This window comes from Canis aureus, chromosome 10, assembly GCF_053574225.1.
Source record: "Canis aureus isolate CA01 chromosome 10, VMU_Caureus_v.1.0, whole genome shotgun sequence".
In the NCBI taxonomy this organism is placed as follows: domain Eukaryota; kingdom Metazoa; phylum Chordata; class Mammalia; order Carnivora; family Canidae; genus Canis; species Canis aureus.
This window is the reverse complement of record NC_135620.1, coordinates 13,621,584-13,641,285: the sequence shown is the minus strand read 5'-3', so window position 1 is coordinate 13,641,285 and position 19,702 is coordinate 13,621,584. Positions and strand designations below refer to the sequence as shown.

At 44.2% G+C, this 19,702-nt stretch overlaps 1 protein-coding gene across 14 annotated transcripts in view; it reads right to left on the bottom strand.

The window, feature by feature from the left end:
- Positions 1-2,652, bottom strand: part of SNCAIP (synuclein alpha interacting protein) — a 148,771-nt gene extending 146,119 nt beyond the window's left edge. For 3 of the 14 annotated variants that reach the window (XM_077911406.1, XM_077911405.1, XM_077911397.1), the window contains exon 1: positions 621-1,111. The gene's annotated coding sequence lies outside the window, so the exon portion shown is untranslated. The other 11 variants (XM_077911400.1, XM_077911402.1, XM_077911398.1 and 8 more) reach the window with 9 other exon arrangements.
- Between the last annotated feature and the right edge of the window lie 17,050 nt (positions 2,653-19,702).

Genomic DNA, 19,702 nt, shown 5'->3' with positions numbered 1-19,702 from the left:
GCAAGGAAAGTGGTGCTTGAGAATTACGTGTTTAGAGTGACACCTTGGAGAACTGACATACTCTGCACACATGTAATCCTCATAAACCTCCCCAGGCAGCCCTTATTTCATTTTTGCAAACTGCACCCTGGCCGGGCTCCACAGCACGTGGTGTGTGGGTAGCCTGTCCTGCACCGAGCGGCCGGCTCTCGCTTCCTCTGGGCTCTCGCCTGCCTCCAGGCTCTTTGATGGGCACTTGTCAGTAATCGTCCAGAGGAGTGGGGAGGCCCAGCCACCGGCCAGGGAAAAGCGGACACCGACAGTAATGCTTCCTCAATGAACTTTCCCAAGGAAAGCAACGTTCCCACAGGAAAAAACAACACGTTCCCTCCACCGCCCCCCCCCCCGCCCTCCTAGCGGTCCATTGAAAATGAGCAACAATGCTGTTGCCTTTTTGTTTCGTCAAGACTTTCTTCGCTGCAAGCAGTAGCGTGTTCCTCAAAGAATGCTAGTATTTCCTGTGGAAACTGTATGGCTGCCAGTAATGGCTCATAATTTTCCCCCTCTTTTCTTTTCGTAAAGATGAAATAAACAAAACGTGGCATTTGACAATAGCCAAAATACCAGTTCACCTCACTTACCACCTGCAGATGAAAGTCAGCAGCAGCGGAGAAGGCCAAGGGAGGCTCATTCCCGGCTGAGACCGGCGCGGACGAGCCTGGGACGCAGGACAGCGCCCGGGGCAGCTCCGAGCCCGGCTGCACGGGCGGCCCGCGAGCCCCGGGAACGCGCGGGGGCTCCCCTGGGCCGAGCAGCCCCGCGGGGCCCTCGGGCGCGTGTCTCAGTATCGTTATTCGCTACTGTCGCCGGTGCGGTTACTTCGCCCCTCGTTATCTGGGCTTTTCGGGAGCTGGGGCGCTGCCCACCGCTGCCTCCCGGGCGACGTGCGGCGGCGGCAAGGATCGCGAGCGCACGACACCGGCGGAGCAAGGAACAATCCTCCGGCCGCCGGGCGGGGGCTGCCCCCTCCCCCGGACTGGAGCTGCCGCCGCCGCCGCCGCCGTTACTATAGAGACCTTCCCCCAAACCCGCTCTGCGGAGGCGCCGCCGCTGCCCGGGCGCCCGCACTCGCCGCACAAAGGGGCCGGGGGCCGCGGGGACACCCGCCGGGGGCGCCCGGTGCAAACTTGGGAAGGCGCCGCCGCCCCGCCCCGCCCCGCCGCGCCGCGCCTCGCCTCCCCGCCGCGCCCGCCGGGACCTGGACTCACCGGGGGCGCCCCGCGCGCCGGCGACTCGGGAGCGCGGACCGACTGACGGACGCGCGGGTGGACGGCGGCGGCGGCGGCGGCGGGAAGCGCCGCAGCGGGCGCGGGAGCGGGCGCGGGCGCGGGAGCGGGAGCGGGCGGCGGAGGCGCTGCCGCGGCCCCGCTACGTCACAATGCGGCCGGGCCGCCGGCGCCGCTCCCCCGGCCCCCCAACGGGCGCGCGCGGGCGGGGACGGGGGCGGGGGCGGCCCCGGGGCCAGCGGGCGAGCGGGCGAGCGGGGGGCGCGCGGCCGGGGAGCGGGGGCGGCGGGGCGCGGCCACACGCCCGGGCTGCGGGAGCCGCCGCGCGCCCCGGGCCCCCCCCGCCCCCCGACCCCCGACCCCCCGCCCCGGGCCGCGGGCCCCGCGCCGCCTGACAGCGACCCCCCCCTCCGCGCCCGCCCGCTCCAGCCCGCTCCAGCCCGCGAACCTGCGCTTCCCCGTCCACCTTTCTGGTCGCTCACCTCGGCCGCCCTGCAGCCTCCCAGCTGGGCTGCGCTCCTCCCCTCCGACTTTTTGCCCCCGCGTCCCTCTTTCTCCCCCGCCCCCGCGCTCCCCCTCCCGCTCGGCGGCCTCTCCCCCTGGAAATGAAATCGCCCCTCACCGGGATCCACGCGTCAGCCGCTGCCACCTCATTGGTCCCCCAAACAGTCCGGCGGTGCAGCCTGAGCCGGGAAGAGGGACCGGGGAGGGGAAGCGGAAGGTGGGCAGGGTCCTGGGACACCGCGGAGCCCGAGCAGCCCTGGCAGAGGCTGCGGCGCTGGCCCGGAGTCCTCGCCCCCGCCCCCCCACCCCGCGCCCCGGGCCCCCCCTCCGCCCCAGGCTCCCCCCCGCCCCAGGCTCGCCCCCCCGGGACCTCGCCGGCCGGTGGATGGCGGGATGGCAAGGGGGCTTGGCCCGGGACGTCCTTTGCTCGAGCGTGGGTGCTGGATGGAGACTTCAGTCGGAAAGAATGGCTCTTTGACTCGACAAGGGCTCCTATGCCCCGGGCCCTACAGTCCTACGAACTTGACTTTCGGCGTCTTTCTCTTGATGGGGGGCGGAGGGGGGTGGGGAGCTGGACGGGGCGTGTGGGCCAGCCCGCACTGGTGACCGCCTCTTTCCCTCCTTATTTCCGACATGAAATCAGGGAGAGTGGAAGCATTTATGGTAACCTTGGCTCAGGACCGTCTCTCTCTTGCCCTTTGGAAAGCTTTCAATGGTTTTTAAGAACTCTCTTTCCCGGGAGAGATGACTCGGAGAAGTCCACTGCGCAGAGCTACGGAGGGCCGCTCGCGCTCCGGGTGTGGCCGCTTGCCTGGCGTTGCCCCAGAGAAAAGTGCGAGGAAGCGAGTTCTCGTCCCTGCAGCCCCTTTGTTCCCTGGCCAGTTCCAAGGCAGCGAGAGTGGCGCCACGGTCCCGGGAACCTCTGCGCTTATCTGGGCTAACGGCACTGGGGATGCGTAGCATGTGTGAGCCTGTCATTGAAAATACATCATGCATCATATATTTACTGCGTAGAATAATGTAGTAGATAGTGATAGCCTAGAAGAGCGTATCACTACATATGTTAATGTTGGTATGTATTTAATACATAGCAACCAGACGCGACCTGGTTGTTCAAAACCGAGTTCTCCCCGCGACCAGGGTAATATACTGTACACGGTGCCTGTGGAGTCCGTGGGCCGCTCTGTTGGCAGGCGAGAGGCAGACTGGAGGATTGGGAGAGCATGGCCCCAGTCCTGCTCTGGACCTGTTTGCACAAGTACAATAATTACAGAGATGAGGACTACCTTAAAGGCCAGCAGAAGACATTTCACATGCTTGTAATTTGATTTCCTATTAAGAAATTAAATTTCTCTTTCTCCGGTCTTTGACATAAACTGCCAGAAGTGTGTCCTGCAGTGCTGTAATTTGTGTATTGTAATTCATCATATATGAGGCTTTAAGTACATGCATGGAAAGTGGCTTCACAATTTTAAAAACACACATTATCCCTCCGTAAAAAAATATAAAGTCAGATGACATCATATGGCACTAAAAATACTTGAAAATATTGGGCTTAATTCATTCACATCTGGTTAAAATAAAAATACTGTTTTTTGTGTTTTCCTTTTTTTTTTTTTTTTTTTTTTTTGCCTAGTATAAACTCTGAGAAAAGCACATCTTGCTTCCATCCAGTAGATATGGATGGAAATTGGTGTCATCCTTGATGAGGTCTACAGAGAGCATGGTTCTACTGCCATCCTATTAAATACTTTGGTATTTACCACCCATTTTCATAAAACAGATTTTATTTATTTATTTTCTTTTTTTTTTCTTTTTTTTTTCAGATTTTAATTATTGAAGGAGTAATTTGTTGAAGAATAGTAAATACACATCTTTTCCCCACTTCCCTGAACATCAACTAGCTCTAACAATGAGCCAAGTGTGAACACACTTTAAATGGTTCAACAAGAAGGGGACCGATGGTGTCGCTTGTACAGAAAATGGGTTGTCCCAGGAAAAAAAAAATTATGTTTCTGTGTAGCGAAAGGAGTAACATGCCAGAGCTTAAAAGAGCAGTCTCTGAGATGTTTCAGATATCTCCCCCTGTTTTTAATAGTGCTTTTCTTAACGGTTTATTCTCTTTCTAACATGTGTTTGATTACATGTTTACCATTGTTTCCGCGTGATTATTTTTACACTGTGATTTAAACCTATGCTTATATATATACTTTCCTACATAGTCTACAAGTTTGCTTTTGCTTGGATCGTTTGTTTGTTAGTTGCTTCTTCTGTGCAATCTGTTGCTAAATCCTAAACCACAAATTGATAGACCAAAATGTGGAAGTAGTGAAATTGTTGGGTTGGAACAGACTTGTTAGATTTTAGATTGGATGCCAAGAAAGCCAGCTTTCTCAACATCATGTTGACTTTTTATCAAGTTCATAAACTACTCGGCCTAGTCCTTTATCTGCTTATTATCAACCAGTCTCTGATACGCAGTTTTCTAACCAAGCAGCTGCATGGGTAGGCTAGTTAGTACCAATGGGATGGCTTAGCAACCACAGCCACTGGACCATTTACCCCTTTAAAGAGTACTCTCCACCCATGCCTACCACTGCACCTTAAGGGATGTGCACCTTTAAGAGCAGTTAGCATATTTCTGCTTCATGTCCACTTCTTTAAAAAAAGAGCGGGTGGGTACCTCGGTGGCTCAGTGGTTGAGCGCCTGTCTGCCTTTGGCTCCAGTCCTGATCCCAGGGTCCTGGGGTTGAGTCTCACATCAGGCTCCTTGTAAGGAGCTTGCTTCTCCCTCTGCTTATGTCTCTGCCTCTCTCTCTTTCATGAATAAATAAAATCTTTAAAAACATAAAAAATAAAAAATTTAAAAAAGATTTATTTGAGAGCCTGCACAGAGGTGGGTGGAGGTGGGGGAGGGGTAGAGAGAGGCAAGCAGATTTCCTGCTGAGTGGAAAGCCCCCCCCCCCCCCATCCCCCTGCAGGGCTCCATCTCAGGACCCTAAGATTAGGACCTGATCCAAAATCAAGAGTCTGACTCTTAATCGACGAGCCACCCAGGCGCCCCTCATGTCCATTTCTCATCCCCTACTATTCAACTGTCAGTACCCATCAAGATGCCAGGGAGTTCATATTACTCATATTTGGATCATCAACACTGAGCACATTTTTATACTCAAGAGTTAGCTACTGAAAATAATTAGTACAAAAGTGCATTTCACTGTATATCATCTGCCAAAGAGCTGACATCTAATTGTTCATTCAATTATTACAATTAAACATCTGCCTCTTTTCTTTTACCCAGTTTTCATAATATATCTTTACTGTGTGACAAAAATTGGATAAACCTGCTATAATACTGTCAGTGATCAAGCAGAAAACCATTCTCTTTCTTTCCCTATTCTTTAAATGTAGATTTTACTTTACTAAAACTTCTAACTCCCCGTTAAAGGCTCAGATTTTTAATTTTCATTGCACAGTCTGGGTCATCAAGGGAAGGGGAAGTCTTGCTTGAAGTCCTTTCTGATTTCTGGTTGAGAACTATAGGTTGGGGCAGACTATTATTTTATTTTGGAGTCAAGTTTGTTTCATGTGCTTGTACAAATTTATGTAAGTAAATTATGAAGTATTTATATGGAGAATCAGGACCATACTTCTCCTGTAAATGCGATTGTTATCAGTCAGGATGAGTTAGGTTATGCCGTGGTAACAATCATGCAACAACTCAAAACTTTCATAGATTTATAAAAATGTATTTCTTGCTCTCCCTACAGGACAAGTCCAGGTTAGCTGCATCTCTGCTTCACATCTTTTTTTATTTTAAGACTTCAGCCAAATGGAGCAAGTTGCAAACAGCGATATCATTTACGTGATGAGGAAAGAGAACTCTGGAGGGTCTTTAACCAGGAATTATATGCTGTAGCTTAGAAGTCAGACAGGTCATTGCTGCTTACAAACTCGTTGGACCGAACTAGTCATATGGCTCCACCAACCACAAGAGAACAAGGACATACATCCTACAACATATCCAGAATATTTGGTACATAATAGGATGAGGAAGTGTGAACATGTTACATTTCACTGTAGATGAAACAGGAAAAAATTCTCTGTATATTTTACCTAAACGCCATAGCATTTACCTAGGGGAATAGATGTGGAACAGAAAGGTAAATGCTATAACAGTTTTACTTTCTGAAATAACTGCCAAAACCACAGTAAAGAAATGTGAACAACAAAGAATGATGAGGAACCCAGTTGTTCTCTGAATTTTTTGCAAGATTTATTTATTTATTTATTCATGAGAGACAGAGACAGAGAAAAAGAGAGAGAGGCAGAGACATAGGCAGAGGGAGAAGCAGGCTCCCCGCAGGGAGCCTGATGTGGGACTCGATCCCAGGACTCCGGGATCACACCCTGAGCCGAAGGCAGATGCTCAACCACTGAGCCACCCAAGGGTCCCGGAACCCAGTTTTTGAAGTTTCAGAGAGAAAGGAATGGTTATAGGACATACTTATTTTGGTTCTCCCCGCTTCCTTTTTCCTGTACAAACCCGACCCCCCTCATCATCATCATCATGTTCTTTAGGCAGTGCTCGTCTCTGCCGCATCCTCCTGTGTGTCTGCATGCCTACGCTGAGTGTGACTAGGAACTTGGCATTCCTCACCTGACCTCTTTTCTATGGTCGTTTCTTCACTTTCCAGTGATTTTCTTTCCCCCTTCAATATTCCTTTTCTCTGTTAGCCTTTTGCTAGATCTTAGACTTCTAATAAAGTTAGAATTGGAAGGGAGATGAAATTCAAGTCTGGCAGCTTAGCTGCTTATAATATAGCAGCTTTAATAAAAGATTTGGTGTAGAAGGAAGTTTATGGATTGTTAACCCGATTCACTGAGATTATCCTGGGATTTCGATTAATCCCACTGCTACGCTTTTATCTATTCTTACAGATCCTTGGAAGTTTCGTTGTTGGTGTTATTAAATGGAAACCATTAAATCGTGCAAAAATACGATCAGGTGAAGGTGTGTCTTGACATGTGGTTCGGAGGCGGCCTGGGGCAAAAATACAGAGACTCTACCAGCGGCTAAGGGTTTTTTGGTAAATCAGCTGATTTGGGGCCATGATCTTTCCTCTGTGCTCCTTTTCCAGAGTGAGTTACCAGCAGAGAGAACCTGAATCTGTAAAGCTGTTGAAATGCCTAGAGGAACTCTGCATCCAGACTCTATTCAGGCAGGCAGTATGAAAATTTCATAACTGGATTTAACTATAATTATTTTAACTCAATAGCCAGATTTTTGGAGGTTAGAGCTTGCTTCTACCTAGGTTCATTTGGGTTCATGCTTCACCTACGACCTGGAGAGACTGCCCATTCTTAGGCTTCATCTGTAAACCTTCAGTTCTAACTTAAAAGTGTTGTTTCCTCAGCAAACCAAAGGACTGGTCTCTTTTCCCAGGGATTCCATTCACATCATCTTTATTAATAGGTCACCTTTTCCCTGGTACTTTTTATTGAAAGCCTTTTCCCTCTCATGGTGGCTTGTTGCCTTCAGATCTCTTTGAGCAGACTCCCCCTGGGTTGTATCCCATCTCCTTATCTGTCCGCTGGCGCCTCCAGTCTGAATCAGGCTGCTACTGACAATGGTGAAATGTGCCTGAGACTGGTGCTCCCAGAAATCAGCAGGGGATGAGAAATGCCCCCACCTTTCTGTGTTCCCAGAAATGGCTACCCCAAAGAGCCACTTCCCCCATACAATTGATAAAACGCATGGTCCCCTCTCTCTCATGACTCCCTAAGATTTGCAGGTGGCTCCCTTGTTTACCTAGGACAAGGCTAAACACAGACTTTTCCCCTTTTGCCTGAACGTGCTGACAAGACTAGACACAGACCCTCCAACTTCCCTTTCTTTGTCTCATGAATGAATAGCTGAGATTAAATTGTTTGTCCCTCTGAAATTTGCTAGACATAGAAAAAAACATTTCCTGTTCGGCTAATTGATCTAGACTTTCCTTGATCTCAAAACAATCCCAACTGTAAGTCATCCCACCTGTCACTGGTCTCTCCCTCCCTACAAAAGTCTAACACAAAATTCCCCTGCAGAAACACTCCGATATTCAGATTTAGGGTGCTGGGCCTATTGCAAGCACTTGAATAAAATCAATCTTATTTGCCTGTGTTTGGCTTTGATACCATCCTCGTCCTTTTTGGATTCTACTGCCTTTTTTATCTTCATGAATAGCTACCCTAGTCACTGACATGAATGGATGCCAAAGACTTGTTATTTAACCATAAGATGATTATTTTGAAGGAAACTTTTACATCCAACATTTTTGTCTGCAAGGGAAATTCCTAATGCTCTACAACAATAACCGAGGAGTATTTTAAATCCTTCAAATTGTGCAGTCTCATTATTCAACTTTTCCATAGGTCTGTGTTTTCTGTTGGTGACATGAATAGCCCTCCTACACCAGAGCATCCAACTTAGTTAGGGATAAATGAAAATGGTGTAAGTTGCCAAACAGTCAGCATAGGTCAGCATAATTGCTTTCCTAATATGACACATGTACATAACAATATCTTAGTTATTAAATACTCAGCCAGATTCTTTATGCTCTACCATGGGATTAATATATTTTCCACAACTTCCACATTAGTCACTTGCCTACCAGGTTACACTACTTTCCAACATGGGCCAATCGGAGAGAGAAATAAATTCCTAAACTAGGCGCAGGATGGGAGCTTTCAACAATTGGAATATCCTACAGATTAAAGACCTCTTAAGAATGGGAGGGGAGAGAGAGCAGGAGGGAGGAGGGAAAGGAAAGAGAGAAGGAATTCATTTAAGAATGAAACACTATGGCTGAGAGGTCTTGCGAAATTCTGTAAACGTGTGCTCTTCGTCCTCAAGGGCACATGTAGACACTAGAGATTTTGCACGTGTGCATAAACACCGATTAAATCTCAAACTGGAGGTTTTGGTATTTGAAATGAATTTGATTAGATGGTTACAAAAAGGAATGCAGGTCAGCGAGTGTGGTTAAATGATTTGAAGAGGAATGCAGGTCAACTTCCGAACACCATGCCACATTCCCATGAACCTGCCCCAGTTGTAGAATGTGAGACTGAGGAAAACGCGTTCCACTGATTACTTATCAATTGTTACTGCACTGTGTATTTAATTACACTTGGTCCTCTGGGCATCTGCACAGTCGTCTTCTTCATGTTGATAATCATTTTACTATAGCACCTAATCTTGCTTTGAATATTACTGTGATATATATCCACTTGGATTCAGAGTTTCTGTTGTCTTTGTAAGTAATTCACCTTTTTTCTTACCTATTGTACCTTGAGACCAAACCCAGGTGTTTGGTGATGTTTGGATAGGCCTACAGATGGATGCTCATCCCAACCAATGGCAACAAAGGGATTTAGATGCCATGGGGATTAAAGCTGTAATGGGCTGGTTTTTTGGCTTTGTCTCTAAACAGCTTCTGGTGGGTTAATATAACGAAAATTTTTCCCCTTGGATAAGCTATGCAAAGACATTAGAACTGGTTACCTCTAAGTTGCAGAAGAAAGCCATCAGTGAAAGGAATGCATCAGTAATTATAATCCTTTCTGTTCTAAATCGGAATAAATTCTATGTCCAAACAGCTTTGGGAAAGAAGAACTCTGAAAATGAAGCAAGGTTTTCAGCCTTCTTAGATAAGACTCTGTTGTGAGTTTTACTCTTTTCTCTAAATTTATAGCTTTTGGTTCCCAAGTCCTCAGCCTGGGGACATATGGTCTTCCTTAGGAGAAAACAAGGGGAGAAAAGTTAAATTCATATTGAACTGGATGAGGATAGCTGATGGCTGATGAAAAATCTTCCTTGTAAATCATGGGAAATGTTTTAAAGGTGGTTTGTGGGAAGAATAGAAAAAGATGTCATTGTTGATAGACTAAGTATTGTTAAATGTAAAGTCTAGGGCAACCCTGGAGTGTAGAGGTTGAGCACACTGATCTGGGTGTTAAATTCTCTGAGTTTAAATCTCAGCTTCATCTCGTACCATCCTCAAAGCTGGTTAATGTGGGTGGGTCCTAGTTTCCACTACTACAAAATGGAACGCTAGGAGTGCCTCTGTCACCAGATTGTTACGATAATTGATTAAGTCAATATGCGAAGAGAACTTAGAGTTGAACACACTAAGAATATTAATAGGTATTTGTCAAATGAACTCTGGAAAGCCAATAGCACCTCCGCGAATTCCCTGGAAATGTGGGTTCTAAAGCCCACTGCTATTCTAGCTGGCTGTGAAGTTCACTACTTCTCTGCTTGTGTCATGGCATTAAATAGCACTAGGATTCTTTGCTCCTTAAACCAGAATAGAAGTACATCTTGGATTCCTATGCAGTATGTGTATAGTTATCCACGACTCTACTTTTATTATGATCACTGAGATTACATGAAATGTTATTTGGGAAACCTTTCAGTTTGGGTTTAAGTCTTGTCACTGGTTCTCTGTCAATTTAAGATTTTTTTTTTTTAATGCGGATCTTGTAATTTGATATCTAACTTTGGATTCTAAATGACATTTAATATTTTTCCCAGACCTCCATTGGCGATTTGATGCACAATTCAGGAATGGATGAAGAAGTACTTTGAAAAATGAAACATCTTTAGTGAGAGAAGCATTGTCAGTATCTTTAACTCTAGGGCTGACAATATGATTTTGATATGTTTACCATTAATGTGGTAGAAATGGAAAAATATAGTTCTTGGAAAAATGCAAAGTATCTTGTTATGCATTTATCCAGCATAGTAATATTTTTGAGAACCTGCTGTGCACTGGGAAATGTGCTAGTTGTTTAGGATTTATTGGGGGTGAAGAGAACAGACACACCAGACTGCCCTTATAGATACTCATAACACATATATTTCAGTATTGCTAAGAGTTATGAAGGCAGAAAGCAGATTATTGTGGCAGAAAAATAAAGGATCTGGGGCACCTGGGTGGCTCAATCAGTCAAGCATCTGCCTTTGGCTTGGGATCCAGCCCTTTATCAGGCTCCATGCTCAGCAGGGAGTCTGCTTCGCCCTCTACACCTCCCCTCCTTGTGCTCAGTCTCTCTCTCTCTCTCTGTGTGTGTCTCTCTCTCTCAAATAAATAAAATCTTTTTTAAAAAGCAAAGGATCTAATATAACACTGGGTGGTCAGGGAAGGCCTCTGGGATTTGAAGAATGAGAGGAAGCCAACCCTATGAACCGTGAAAGGAGAGTCCCAGACAGAGAAACCAACTGGGACTGAAGAGCACCCATCCAAGCAACTACTAAGCAACCAAAAGAGTGTTCAGAGTAGTTCTCAAATAATTAAGTGATTTAAGGAGGGACACAGCAATCTATCTCTTGGACTGGCACCCCTTGCATATAAAAACAACAACACCCTTAACCATACATTCAGGAAACACAAGTAGAAATGCCGACCCATTAAAAGTGCTTGCAAAGCATCTGTGAGGACAGTATCACTGCATATTGCTCATCCCTAGACAGCAAGTCTTCAGAGAAAGTGGAAGCTCCTCTGGCATCCTCTTTGTCATGAAGATCAATCTATTGAACTTGTGCAGCTGAGGTGGGAAGGAGATTAATTGCTCCAAAACCATAAACAGTTGAGACTGGAACACAAAATACTTTCCAGAGCAAGTGAGGTAGCAGGAAATCGTGCAGGGGTTGAAAAGCTCTATGAAAATCATAAATAATGAAGGACCTCATCTAAAAATGTTTGGTCTCTAATGTGGAATTTAAGAATTGTGACTTAGAAATTTGGAGCATGTTTCCTCAGTTCTAACATTCCACATTTTCTAACATCTGTCATGACCTTGGCAATGGCTTTACTAAGCTAGACTGATGAGGGGAAAAGAACTTGGAATCTTGGTACAGATTTGAGGAAATGAGCATTTTTGAAAAAAACCCAATCTATTGTTCACAGCATCCTGAACTACCCAGAACTATGTAGTATTATATAAAAAGCATAACAAGCCCACAGCAAATACTTTAAGTATAGGCTACAGGGTCCCTGTAGGGCTGCGTGTTTCAGTACGGCAGCCACTAGCCAGAGGTAGTTATTGAGCACTTGAACTGTGGCTAGTCCAAATTGAGACATGCTGTAAGTGTGATATGTATGTCAGATCTCACAGTCTCAGTACAGAAGAGAGTGTAAAACATCCCACTAATCATTGTGTAATGTTTGGATATATTGGATTAAAATAAAATACTGAAAATTAATTTCACTATAAACTTTTTAAATCCCAATACTTCAACCCTTAACTTCGCACATTCCACTCACATTCTATTGCTATTGGACAGCTTTGTTCTAGGAACAGACCTCACCATGCCTGCTCTCTAAACATCCATCCTAAACCATTTTATCAAAATGAATGGCATTTATCATAAATGAGTGGCAGTATTGTCAGAGGAAAAAAACAGGTGACTAACCAGGTTTAGGTTTAGGTGGAAGGTAATAGAAGGATGTGACAGTTATACAGTATCGGAAAAATTGATGCTTGGTAGAAAACTCATCAATAAGGGTTGGAAGGAAATTACTGAGGTGCTCTAAAGATGCTTCCAAAGAAGGAAACCAGGAACAGAAAAAAAAAAAAAGCAAAATAAAGCAAGAGAGTACTTTATCCTTGTGCCCAGTGACTGAGGGTCCTTCAGACTGCTTGCACCTTTTTTTTTTTTTTTTTAAGATTTAACTCACCTATTCATGAGAAACACACATAGGCAGAAACATAGGCAGAGGGAGAAGCAGATTCCCTGCGGGGAGCCTGATGTGGGACTAGACCCCAGGACCCTGGGATCATGACCTGAGCCAAAGGCAGATGCTCAACCACTGAGCCACCCCAGGCATCTCTGCTTGAGTATTTTTAAACAAAAGAGCATGCATAATTCTCCAAACCTACACCCCACCTCCCCATCCCTCCCTCCAAAACAACAACTGAACAAGCACAAAATAAGCCTTTGCAATCAGTGAGCTATAGACACCCCATATATACCCTGAAAATTTCATGGCAACAGCTCTACTCCATGTGGACTATGCAACAGATGTTGATGATGCTTAGCATGAGCTGAGGACAGAGGGAAAAACTTTCCTACCTTCATATTTGGCTGAAGGAAAAGTCTTTTCCCTTGAAAAGATCTGTGTAAATGTACGCCATTAGCAAACTAGCTAATACGTCAGACTTCAAAGTGACCAGACTGTACATTCACTGTTTTACTAATCCTCTGGCTTCCCCTGTTTTGAAATAGTTCTAGAAAAATCCATTTTGGAATATTTTGCCCTTGGCTCTAACACTTGGCAGAGGAGTTCACTGTCCTCTGCTCTTCCTTGTGTTAGTTATAAAGCCGTTTGTCATCTCTAGTATCCGGAACACCTGCTTTTTTTTAAAGGACTGCTGGCACAGGGAAAAGAACATAAGTTATTTTTATGCAAAACTCACCAGCTCAAGACTTTTAAAACGCCTATCTGAAAGACTGTATTTTCTTCCCCTGTAATCAAATAGGAAATCTTAAAAATCTGAATTTTTCATTTTACCAGAGTTTCCTTTTGAGATAAATCACTGGAAGGCAAGTGACAAGATAGTTGGGCAAGACAGAGAAAGAGACTTTTGCTCAAAATAAGATACACAAGGGAAGAAAATCACTGGCAATCATGTCTTCTCATCCAGTGAGAGAGTTTTAAAGAACTTTTGGAAGCCTAGGGAGGGAAGAGATCCAAGAATTTATGAAGACCAAGAAGATGAGAGAGGCTCTATTACTTCTTCTTCTGGAATGTGACACATTTTAAAACCCCATGTTTAGTGTGTATCTGTAGTTTTTGCCTACTTAGCAGAATTTCTCCCTTCTAGTAAGAGCTATTTTTCTTCTGGGGAAGAAAAGGGAGAACTCATCCTTCCTCAATGGACAGATCTGTTTATCACTTGATCCACCTCCCTCACCGATGGGCACATGGCCAAGACTAGCCAATCAGAGTCTCTCACTCTCTAGTGGCCCTAGAGCTTGCAGAGGGATGGGAGATCTGTTGAGCGACTGAGAGAGAGGCATTCTCTCTTGTTCTATAGGGTTATTAGCTGTCAGAGTGACATGAATCTAGGGCAGCCAAATTGGCCATCTCTGCTCCCCCAAGAGCCTAATGGAGAATGGAGCCAACAAAGAGAAAGGTACTAAGAGAAAGGGAGGGGTAAAAAAGAAAGAAAAAAATTTTTTTAAGATTTTATTTATTCATGAGAGAGAGAGAGACATAGGCAGAGGGAGAAGCAGGCTCCCTGTGGGGAGCCCAATGTGGGACTTGATCCTGTAACCCCGGGATCATTCCCTGAGCCGAAGGCAGACCCTCAACCACTGAGTCACCCAGGCATCCCAAGAAAGAAAACATTGATGAAAAAATGTAAGCCCCTGGATTTCTTACTCACGTGATCCCTAAATTCCCACTCTGCTTTCCTTTTCAGCGTAAGTTAATTTAGCTGGACTTCTGTCACGAGTAATCAAAAGGCAAAAGACTCACAACTAGTACCCTAAGTTCAAGAACAAATAAAAACTGTAAAAAAAAAAAAAAAAAAAAAAAGAGAGAGAGAGAAAGAAAAAGAAAAAAAAAAGAGGGAAAGAAAACAAAAAAGGAAAACACGGGCCTCCCAAAGTAGAGAAAAGAAAGAGGAAAAGTGGAAATGGTGACATAATTTCTCCTTCCTTCTCTCAATGTGTTAGCATAAATTACACACGCGCAGTCAGAAATTCTAAAGAGACTATCAATCTTATCGTACCCACTGGAATTGAGCACTGACTAAATCATCACAATGAAATGGACAATTTTTGGCATACAAGGTGCTCTGCAGGCAAAAGTGCACGTTTTTGAACCATCTCTCTCAGTTCTTTCCATATTGCTTTTCTATTTTGCCACTTCCCTCTTTTTTAAATAAAAAATGACTATTAAGGAATCAATCAACTGATATGTGCTCATTTTTAAAGAAATATTAGTAAAGAAGTCAATTCATTAGAAAAGAAAAATCCAAACCTTACTTTTCAAACCTCTTCTTCAAGTGTGTGTTTGAATGTACCCTTTCAATCCTTCTCCTTGCACGTATCAAAAAATATCTCTTTTCCTTTTAACACGAAATTGAATCAGAGTTGGCATCTTGTTCCCCACTTAACTTTTTTTTTAATTGAAAACATCTTACAGACATCTTTTCATGTAAAATATATAGGTCTACCTCGTTTTATATTTAGTGGCTCACAAATATTTCAATGTATTGATGGACATTTAGTCTGTCTCTAGTTTTTTTGCTTGCTTTTGCTATTAGAACTAGAGATAAAACAACCTTCAATCTTTTATACTGTTCCCTCTTTTAAATTATGATTACCTTTATTATTGTTACAGTAGTTTCCTACTCACGAACTATGAACTAGTGATCAGGAAAAAAATCTTCATCTTGCATACATGCTTGTGTGCACACGCACTGGGTCTCATGAAATACACAGCAGTGAGGCATGATTTGAAGTGTGACATGAAGAGAGACTTGGATATAAATTATCTGGCCCAGGATGGATGAGGTCTACACTCACAACCACACGTGTGCAGCTGCCTTCCCTAGGGTTACAGATGTTGGCAGATGACTGACCTCCTAACCTACATCTCTGCCATTTTTTGTTGTCAGCTTCCATCAATGACCTCATAAGACAGTTAGGAAAACAGCTCTTCACCTTTGGGCAGATGCCTGTTATCCATTTGTCTAGATCAAGAAGCTTATAAGTACTTCTAATTCGGAATTCTGTAGGGCCATTTGCCAGGGCAGGATTGACAATTCAGTTGATATTGTTCAATCAGCCAGTGGACAGGATTCATTTATTTTATCTTCCGCTTTGGATTCTTCTCCAAGGAAACTTCTAGAGGTTTAAAAATAGTTCAGACCCTTTTTGCTTTTGTATCATTATTAAAATTTTATTTTTTTAAAAGATTTTATTTATTTATTCATGAGAGACAGACAGAGAGAGAGAGAGAGAGAGAAAGGCAGAGAGAAAAGCAGGCTCCATGTAGGGAGCCTGACGTGGGACTCGATCCCGAAACTCCAAGGACCACACCCTGGGCTGAAGGCAGGCACTAAACCCCTGAGCCATCCAGGGATCCCCACTTTTGTATCGTTATTAAACCTGCAGACAGCATCAGCCCTTCTTTTGAGGGGGGCGGGGGGGGTGGTTTATGAGGCTTCACACGATTGAAGCCTGAGTCAATTACCTGTAATATTTTCCTCTACCTTCTCCAGGTAGGGGAAGTTGAAAAAGCGATCCCTTCTTGGGGTGGGTTATCATCTGGCTTAATTTTCTTTATGCTGGCATTTTCGTGTCTGAAGCTGGGAGGTAAAATGCACTGACTGATGTGTACCTCTTGTTCTCAGATAACGTGAGTTGCCCAGGATGTGCTGGTACCTCCCCTGAGGCCCAGAGAGGCAGCAGGGCCCACTTACACTTCTATTCCATTTTCTTCAATTCTTACCCAAAGTAAGAAAATAACGTGAGACGATTTTCTACTGAAATCTCCAATATTAGCAGATGATTTGGCCAATGAACGCTAGCCAGTAAAAACAGGAAGGCCTGCCTCTTTGCTGATGAGGAAGACAACTCCTGATGGCAGATTCCTGTCCCCCACTAAACTGTAGAATGGCACTTGAAGCACAGGTCAACCAGACTTCTGGGTTATTCTTTTGTTTTTCATTGGCAATCATCAATGAGTCATAAATGGCTGCTATCAAAGCAGGGTCCCTTCCTTACTCAAGGCCAGTGCTTGGCTGCAAAACTGTGGGGTAGGCAAAGCTTATGTCAAGTAAATGGACCACCTCACTTCACTTTTCAACTACCTTCTGTCTGTCAAAATAGGTCCTGACTTTCTTACCTCTAGAAATCCTGGGCTGGTCTGTCTGGGACCACACTTTATTCTTAGATCGGGACTGTATACTACCTTCCAGACTTTTCTGTCTCCAACCAACACATGCCACCAAAACATACTTGTCTTGTATCCCATTCCATCTGGATCCTAATGGAATCTGGAGTAAAGCTGATAAACTCACATCAGTGCAGGATGCTGTGGGTACATTTCTTGGATCATGTGTGCAGTTAACAGGCTCCTCATAAATCTGGTTAGAATCTCCTTTGTGTAAAAGAAATGAACATTGTGGTGAGGCTCTCAGGCACTTTCTTGTGAGAGGTAGTCGGGGACAGAGTTGCTTTCAGAAATTCCTTAAAGTACATTAAGAGTCAGCTCCCTACCACACCAGCCTAGGCTGGCCTTTTGCCTTTGCCGTTTTGACAGGAAACTTCATGGAATATCCTTTTTTTTTTTTTTTTTTTTTTCTCTTTTTTTTTTTTTTTTATTGGTGTTCAATTTACTAACATACAGAATAACACCCAGTGCCCGTCACCCATTCACTCCCACCCCCCGCCCTCCTCCCCTTCTACCACCCCTAGTTCGTTTCCCAGAGTTAGGAGTCTTTATTCATGGAATATCCTAACAGAGCTGCAACTATAACTTAGCAGTCATTACACTCGTCCCCACGGCAGGCGAAGAGACCTCTGCCAGGGAACATTCTCCCACGTAGGTCAGCCTCTTGACGGTCCACGAGAGGGGTAGTGAAAGATCTTAGTGTTTGCAATGCGTGGATTCTACTGATGACTTTCCTCACACTTACCTCTCACTCTGTCAGGGCTAAACTGCCCCTGTTTTTTCGAAGGCACATGAGTTTCTAGGTGTGCTGACTGCTTCTATAGAACCTCATTTAGATGCCTACAGTGTTATGTTCAGCAAGGGAGCTAAAAACAAAAAACAAACCAAAAAACCTCACAACATGAGTCAAATTGGGATGAAGAAGACAGCATTGTTCCAACTGAATAAAACATCCAGCCATGGCTTTTTTTTTTTTTTTTTGTCTTCTCAATTCAGTCCCATATTTTCTGATACCTTCATATTCCCTGTTTCATATTATGATTGTTTTTTTCTTTAAACAGTATACAGATGGCCCTGGACATACCATGGTTTGACTTCACAACTTTTCTACCTTATCATGGTGCAAATGCAATATGCATTCAGTAGAAGTGGTACTTTGAATTTTGATCTTTGCCAGGGCAGCGAGGTGCAGTGTGATACCCTGTCATCCAGTGATACCCTGGAGCCACCACTTCCAGTCAGCCATGCGGTCACAAAGGTAAACAGCCAACACACTGACAACCATTCCATCAGCATACAACCACTCTGTTTTTCACTTTCAGCACGGTATTCAATCAATCTCATGAAATATTCAGCGCTTGGTGATAAAAATAGGCTTTGTGTGAGATGATTTTATCTAACTATAGGCTACTGTAAAGGCTCTGGGCACATTTATGGTAGGCTACACTAAGCCACAACCTAGGTATTAAATGCATTCCTGGCTTCCGGTATTTTCAATTTATGATGGGTGTATTGGGATGTGACCCCATCAGAAGCTGAGGAAGCTCTCTAGACTCTGTAGGATTTCAATCTTATTTCCCACGCAGCAACTAAAAATGCAGTATGTCATAAGTGATTTTTGTTTAGGATCCTAGGGAAGAGAATTTAATCCAAGATTGTTAGGAAAAAGGTGATCTATTTGTTTTTCTTAAATATCAGTAGAAATTCACTTCACAGACTGCTATGTTTCCTCTAAATATGTACTTAAAATTCAATTGATTAATCTCTGGTCAATCCTTCTAGTTCCATTAAGTCCTTTTATAAGGTAGTTTGAAATAGCTGACTGATATTCTTATTACCAGGGGAGATTTTCCTGGCTACTTAACTATTTCGGACATGGTTATATCTAAACACAGAACTTTCTCATTTTTCCATAGGCGAAGGCCTTTGTTCAATTTGTATAGCTTCAGCACAACATAAAGGAAATTTATAGGTCCAACATCAATTTTATATTCAACAAAGTAGCTATTTGAAGGATAAAGAATAATTGAAGACTTTGATTTAGCTTGCATTAAGCTCTCATATATCAGTTATAAAATAAAAATTTATTTGCCTTTCCCTCAATTAAATATGTTCACGTTCAAGACAAGAATGACACAGTAGGGGAAAACCTCTCATCTCAAGAAATTTAACCAAAATAATATTGCAGTTATAAATCCCTAATCGGAGGATCTTAATGTTGGTGACAGGACATTAGGAACAAGCTAATTGGCAATGTAAGAAAGACCTAGGGCAGGAGGGAGATTTTTAAATCAATAGAGTAAACAACTGGCTGACATTGGATAGATAAGAGAGACTTGTTTCTGAAAGCTGCATTTCCCCATTGCTCTCAGCCTGAGAAAGGTTGAATTTATAATGTGAAGTGGCAAGCAGGAGATGAATCCAGGGATTTCAGTCTGGGGCTTTGCCATAGTCCTAAATCATCCCAATGGTCTCAGCTCATGCTTCCCTCCTTTCTCTTCAAACCATCTGGCAAGGCAATAAAAATACTTGTCATTTTAGCATTTTGAAGCAAAGGCTTAGGAGGGAGGCAGAATTTTATCAAGATTTTTTTTTTCAATAAAACACGCTAATGGCCTGAATCTATTTGGCTATGAGAGTGGAGCCCTTCCTCTTCCGCCCACTAGCCTCAAAGGGTCTTCCACTCTGTGACATAATTACTACTAGCCAGAACATTTTCCGTAGACTTCTATCTTGCATTAATAGTACTTCTGAAAGTTAAAAAATTATTATTGTTATTATTATTATTTGCAGCTTTGCAGCTGCTATGTTGCCCAGTGTCAGGAATACCATTTACTCCTAGATGTGCTCCAGAGGATGTTATTACCATAGACTACAAAGTGAGCAGTGACCCCAGGCTCTGTACAAGAAGGCAGCCCTCGCTAGGGCTGTCTAGAATGGCTTGAGGAAATATAAAAGGGGGTAGGCTGCCACAGA